The sequence below is a fragment of the Pongo pygmaeus genome, chromosome 5, assembly GCF_028885625.2.
Source record: "Pongo pygmaeus isolate AG05252 chromosome 5, NHGRI_mPonPyg2-v2.0_pri, whole genome shotgun sequence".
Taxonomy (NCBI): domain Eukaryota; kingdom Metazoa; phylum Chordata; class Mammalia; order Primates; family Hominidae; genus Pongo; species Pongo pygmaeus.
The window spans coordinates 30,335,988-30,343,156 of NC_072378.2; positions in this window are offsets into that span (position 1 = coordinate 30,335,988).

A 7,169-nucleotide genomic window follows, 5' to 3' on the forward strand; every position below is an offset into this window, starting at 1 on the left:
CATCCCGAAACCATACCCTTCCTGCTCCATGGAAAAATTGCCTTTCACGAAACCAGTCCCTGGTTAACTTGTCCCTAGTGCCAAAAAGGTTGGGGATCACTGATCTACCACATCCTTGTTTTGCCTTTGTCCCTGACTTGGTCTCTCCACTGCCTCCTTCACGTCAGTAAATTATTTGCGTAGAAAATACTAAACAGTGTACATGTAAGTAAATATTTCTGAGTTATCCTTTGACAATTTATTTCTGGAAATAGTGCCTACCTGGGTCAACTTTCAGTCCAACAAAAATGTGTAGCCTGAAAGTAACACCTCGTGCATACCTGGGCCCTTTGCATCCTCAGCTCACCTTCCATGGCTCCTCCAGTAAGTTTAATTTGGGATGACTGAGCTCGTTGACTCTTGCACACTTAATCTGATCTTTGGCTAAGTTTGTCTTGAGTGTGCTATGATTGCACATGACTGAACATGTCTACAGTGGGATAGCAGTGGGGAAACTGAGTTTTGATTTCATGGCTCGGTCACTAAGTGATTCCTCTCATGTGGAAGATCATGGGAATCGGGTCCCAGTTAGGATGAGAGGCAAACAAAACAGGATCTGGAATCTGGTTCACTTGTGAGTCTTTGTGGTTTCTTTATTTGTTGTGGGTTTCCATCAGTATATAACTCTAAAGATCACAGCCCTCTTCCTCTTTCCAAAACTGTCCTTTTTCATGTTTAATTATAAATATATGATTACATATGTAACATTTATATTCTATACATTGATATATGATTCTATGTATTAATACAGATACATCATAAAGATATATAATGTGATAGTGGCATATTATATGCAAAAATGGATTTCCTAGATGAAAGATGAAAATAAACAATCCCTGGAATGCAGTAGTTTTCTCAAGTGTTTCTAGCAGTTCAATAACTCAAAATTTATGCCCTTTTAGGACTCTAAATAAAATTAAAGGAGAGAGAAGAAATTTAGGGTATTCAAATCGAATCAAGACATGAGATCTTCCAGTAACCATAGAAACTACGCCTTAGTCACTCCCTGAACATTAAGTTCATTTAGCACTTTCAAAACTAGTAAAAACGAGTATCATTATTGTCAGGAGGCAAAAGAGAGAAGGATTGAGAGACTGTTATTCTGAATTCAAGTAGCAAAAACGTTAGAAAAGACAGGTCTTGGACATTGAGGAATCTGAGTTATTGTCACCGTAATAAATCAGTGTGTATCTCTAATTGAAAACAATTATATCACTATGAAGATAGTGCCTATGCTTAGTAACTGCTTAATAAATTTTCAAAACTATTTTGAAATATTATAGATTCACTGGAAGCTGCAAAGAGCATACTGAAATGTCTCCTACATCCTCACCCAGTGCCCCACAGTGGTTCCTCTTTTTATTGTGGTAAAATATACTTAACTTAAAATGTATCATTTTAGCCATTTTAAAGTGTACAATTCAGTGGCATTAAGTACATTTGCAGTATTATACAATCACCACCACTATCTAGTTCCAGATCTTTTTCATCATCCCAAACAGAAACCTGTTTCCATTAAACAGTCACTTCCAATTTTTCCCTATTCCAGCCCTTAGCAACCACTCATCTGTTTTCTGCCTTTACGGATTTGTCTATTCTGTATATTTCATATAAATGGAATCATACAATTTGTGGCTTATTGTGTCTGATTTCTTTCACTTAGCATAATGTTTTCAGGGTTTATCCATGCTGTAGCAAATATCAGTATTTCATTCCTTTCTATGGCTGAATAGTAGCTGATTATATGGATATACCACATTTTGTTTATCCATTCAGCCATCAATGGACACTTCAGTTATTTCTGCTTTTTGGCTATTGTGAACAGTGCTGCTATGAACATTTGTGTACAAGGTTCTGTTTCAGTATCTGTTTTTAATTTTTTTGTTGGAGGATATAGGTGTGGTTCATTTGATAGTTTTATGTTTTAACTTTTTGAGGAACTACCAAACTGCTCTTCATGGCTGCTGCCCCATTTTGCACTCCCACCAGCAGTGCACATGGTTCTTATTTCTCTCCATCCTCATCTACACTTACTTTCAGTTTGTTTTGTTGTTTATCATAGCCATCCTATAATACATTCTAATGGGTATAAAACCACTAGAAGTCAGTCCAAAACACTAGACAAAAACCACAAAACCTCTTTGTGGTTTTGATATACAGTTCTCTAATGACTAATGATGTTGAGCATTTTTTCATGTGTTTGTTGGCTATTTGTATATTTTCTTTGGAAAAAGGTCCTTTCAAGACCTTTGCCCATTTGAAAAAAAAATAGGTTGCCTTTATGTTTTGAGTTTTAAGAATTCTTTATATATTCTGAATACTAGACCCTTATCAGATATATGATTTGCAAACATTTTCTTTCATTCCGTGGATTGTCTTTGTACTCTCTTGATAGTATATTTTGATGTATAAAAGTTTTTAATTTTCATGATCTTGCAGCTACTTCCTGAAGAACCGAACTGTCTCTCTCAGACCTTATCTTCTGCCTCCATCCTGATTCTTTTTGGAGCTTGTTCTAAGCCTGGCCCTCACTACTTAATTAGGACCCCCTCACCTCCTTTCAGACCTGGTGCCCCCAACTATATCCTGCCTTACTCTGCTTTGAAACAGGAAAGTGTTCCCCCTGGACTCTTAGAGTAGATGTGGGTATCTGACTTTCTCTTCCTAAAATCCTTTCCTTCTTAGGGCGATCAATGAGCCCTGTTGAATGGCCTATGGAAGGGAAATGAATGTTTTAAATTTCCTCTGACCCTTTTCTTCAGACCCCCAAAGGTACTCCCCACCAGCACCCACTATGACCCCATCTCTGACTGTAATATCACCCTGAGGTGCTGGGCCCTGGGCTTCCACCCTGCAGAGATCACACTGATCTGGCAGCAGGATAGGGAGGACTATACCTAGGACGTGGAGCTTGCAGAGACCATTTTATCTTTTGGACAACTTTTTTTTTTTTTTTTTTCGAGATGGAGTCTCACATTGTCACCCAGGCTGGAGTGCAGTGGCACGATCTTGGCTCACTGCAAGCTCTGCCTCCCAGGTTGACGCCATTCTCCTGCCTCAGCCTCCCGAGTAGCTGGAACTACAGGCGCCTGCCACCACGCCCGGCTAATTTTTTATATTTTTAGTAGAGACAGGGTTTCACCGTGTTAACCAGGATGGTCTCAATCTCCTGACTTTGTGATCCGCCCACCTCGGCCTCCCAAAGTGCTGGGATTATAGGCGTGAGCCACCGCCCCCAGCCAACAACGTTTTTTAAACTCTGTGTACTATATATACATCTAATTCAGTGTTTCAGACTGCTATAGATTATGCTTTTAAAACATTTTGTTTCTCCCTTTTCTTATGGATAGTCAACTAGTTTGCTTCCAACTATATGTTACCATATATATCTCTGTAGTAGAATTCTAGACTGTGGACCTATGAGAGTGGGCCTCTGGAGTACTTAGCCACAATTACAAATTGGATTCTAGGTTTTTGTGTATGGAAATTACCTGAGGAAAGACAAACTTTCCTTCAGCTTCCACAGTCTACACTCCCCAGCAATATGCCAAGTTCATCTTTCTTTACATGCTCAGTTGATTTTAACTGACTTCTTAATCTTTGTCACAATCTAATCAGTATCAACTGTTTCCCTTTATTGTTGTAACTTGGTTTCTCTTATTGCCAGTGATACTGTGTAGCTTCAAATAAGTCATCATCATTCATTTTCCTCTTTCTTTGAACTGCCTATTCAAATGTTTTCCCCTATTTTTCCACTAGATTTCATGGTGTTCTTTTCTTTTTGCTTTGAAGGGTGTTATGGGCTAAATGTTTGTGTTCCCCCAAAATTCATATGTTGAAGCCGTAACCCCCAGTGTGGTGGTATCTGGAGGTGGGACCCTGGGGAGGTAATTAAGTTTAGATGAGGTCAGGAGGGTGGGGCCTCCATGATGGGATTAGTGCTCTTTTAAGAAGAGGGAGATTGGAGCTGTCTTTCCCTACCTTGTGAGGACACCGAAAGAAGGCAGTCATCTGAATGCCAGGAAGAGGGTCCTCACTGGAACTGAATCTGCTGTCACCTCCAAAACTGTGAGAGATAAATGTCTGTTGTATAAGCCACCCAGTCTGTGGTATTTGTTATAGCAGCCATGGCTGACTAAGACCTAAGGTTTTGGTGGTGGTGGTTGTTGTTTTTCCTGTAATGGAAAATAATTCCTTTAGAGTTTTACCTGGCACATTTGTGCCTTTAATACATTTTGAGTTGATTTCTACAGATTGTGTGAAGTAATCTGCTGGTTCACTAAGGCTTCAGTGAATGCCTCCTCTCCAAGCTGCACTTGAGTCCTCCCATCTGCCTGGGCCTGGAGCTTCTTATGAAGCCTCAGCTGCAAGCAGTGGTCAGTGGCAATTTCTTTCAGGAGAAAGCCTGCCTTCAGCCAGTTTCCTGACAAACAGCATGCTAGAAGCATCAGCCCTTCCCACTGCCTTTGCTTTCTGTTAATGACCCATTCTTCTTGGAGAGTGGTGTTTCTCTTGTCCTTAACTCAACTATAACTTTCTCTTTTTACGTTTTTCTTATTGCCATGTAATTTGGGGCAGAGAGTCTTTACCCAAGCTTGAACTTATTGTGCCATCCTGACCAAAGCCTGTCATTTAGGGATGTGTCCTGCTTTGTGGTGGGTCATTCTGTAATTACCCGTTTCAGCCCAGTGGAATTTAACCAGAACTGTGGGATTGAAACTGTCTCTTGAAGAGGAACTGTGGGGAGAATGAACAAACCAACATTCAGGCTCAGTTGGAGTATGCTTTTAGGCGTTCCCAGATTATGGAGTATAAAGCTAATTGTTGATTCATTCCTTCTTGCCTTTACAGTTGTAGAAAGAGATCTGGCCTAAAATCCCTATAACTGGGACGGGCTGAGTCCAGGCTCTGACATTGGCTAGCTGTGTGACTGGGCAATATTTTGTTTCACTCTCTAGCCTCATTTTCAATAGGTAATACATGCAAGTAGTAGGAAATTCAGAAAGTATGCAAATAGATAGGGAAATTAATTTTCCAGCTACCCATTTTATCTCCCAGAGGAGAATACTGTAAAAACATTCTGGATATTTTTGTAAATATATATAAACAAGTTGGTATTGATTTAAATTTTTCTTTCATACAAATGGTAGAATACTATTATATGGGTCATATACTGCTTTTTATTTAGCAAAAAAACTTAGTGCTCTTACCACTTTAGTATCTAACATCAGCTTCATTTTTTTCATCACTGTATAATATTCTATTATGTGGATATACCATAATTTATTTAGTCTGCTCCCTGTTGAGTATTTACATTCTTTCAAATGTTCTGCTTATAAACAATATGTAAAGCTTAGGTATGGCTATACATCCAGTATAGATGAGTCTTCAAAACATACTCTTCAGTGGCTGGGTATAGTGGCTCACGCCTGTAATTCCAACACTTTGGGAAGGTGAGGCTGGTGGATCACCTGAGGTCAGGAGTTCGAGACCCACCTGACCAACATGGAGAAACCTATCTCTACTAAAAATACAAAATTAGCCAGCCGTGGTGGCACATGCCGGTAATCCTAGCTACTCAGGAGGCTGAGGCAGGAGAATCACTTGAACCTGGGAGGCAGAGGTTGCAGTGAGCCGAGATCACACCATTGCTCTCCAGCCTGGGGCAACAAGAGCGAAACTCTGTCTCAAAAAAAAAAAAAGAAAAAAAAAACATACTATTCAGCAAAACTCCAAATACAGAAGAACACATATTATGTGATTCCATTTATGTACTGTTCAAAAACAATAAAATATGAATATACATACAGACATACAATTTACTATTTAGGGATCTCTTCTTAGGTGGGAAAACTTTGAAAATAAAGCAAGAAAACATCGCCTGAAAATTCAGGGTAGTAGCCAACTGGGAGGGGATGTGATTGCTGGAATAGAGGCACCTGGGCTGCCAGCAACGTTTAATTTCTCAAGATAGTAGGTACATTGCATGTATACTTCATTTAGCTATACTTTTTTGCATTTATGTCATGTTATTGTTCACGATAAAAACAACTTTAAAGTGAAGTGAAAAGAGTACTATGCTTAATATTTTTACTCACATTTTATTTTATACCTGGGTCTGTATCCACATGATAAATTTCTAAAGGTTAAGTTGCCAGATCAAATACTTTTGCAGTTAAATTTTGATGGAAAATACCAGTTGCCTTTCACAGAAATTACATCAATTTGCTCCCCATACAAAACAAGACACAAAATAGTGTTTGATTACCTTACCTTCACCAGCACAATAAGGCGTCATCAAATCTTTGGGTTTTGATCACCTGATAAATAACAGTTTCTGTGTGTGTGTGTGTGTGTGTGTGTTTCTGTTACAGGGCCCTAATAATGATTTGTGTAAATGTGTACAGAAGTAACTCTTTCAGGTGGTCAGGCTCCAGTGGGTGGGAAACACCTTTATAAAAAAATAGAGAAATTTTGTAGTCTTATTCCAGCCTAACGTAAAAAAAAAAAAAAAAAAATCAAGAACTGCACAAATGTGATTTATGGGTATTGTATCCCAAACTGTCCCATCTCTACTTAACAAATGGATTGACCCATCCTGATATGTCTATTTTTTCATTTCCTAAAATAAACGAGGCTTAACTTCTCTGACCCAAATTGTCCTTGCTGTGCTTCAAGGGGACCCTAGGCAAGGGTGTGGATCGGGGACAGATGGACTGAAAATGTGTGCAGTGAGTGAGGCAAGCATGTTTTAGGAAGATTAAAGCTCCTGAGACAGAGGACTCCTAGGCAGAGATGGCAGCGAGCTCCCCAGCTCAGGCTTTTAACACTGCCAACTCTCTGGTAAAAGCAGCTGCACCCACCTCTTCCCTTCACTCTGACCTCCTATGTTCTTGGGCATCAAAGGTAATTTTACTTCGGAACTCAGGGGCAGTGCAGCCTAAGGAAAACTTGTAAGAATTCCTCAGTCTTGAAATCCTCATCTCTCCTGAAACCCAAGGAGAGATCAAGGCCTAGGGAGAAGAAGGGGAACATTCTCTTTGGAATGCTGGGTATTTCTAAGCAGGAGTAGGGGGCCCTGCCCTGGAGGGGAGGTTTGCCTCGAACTGCTCTGCCTGCACCTTGCCCCA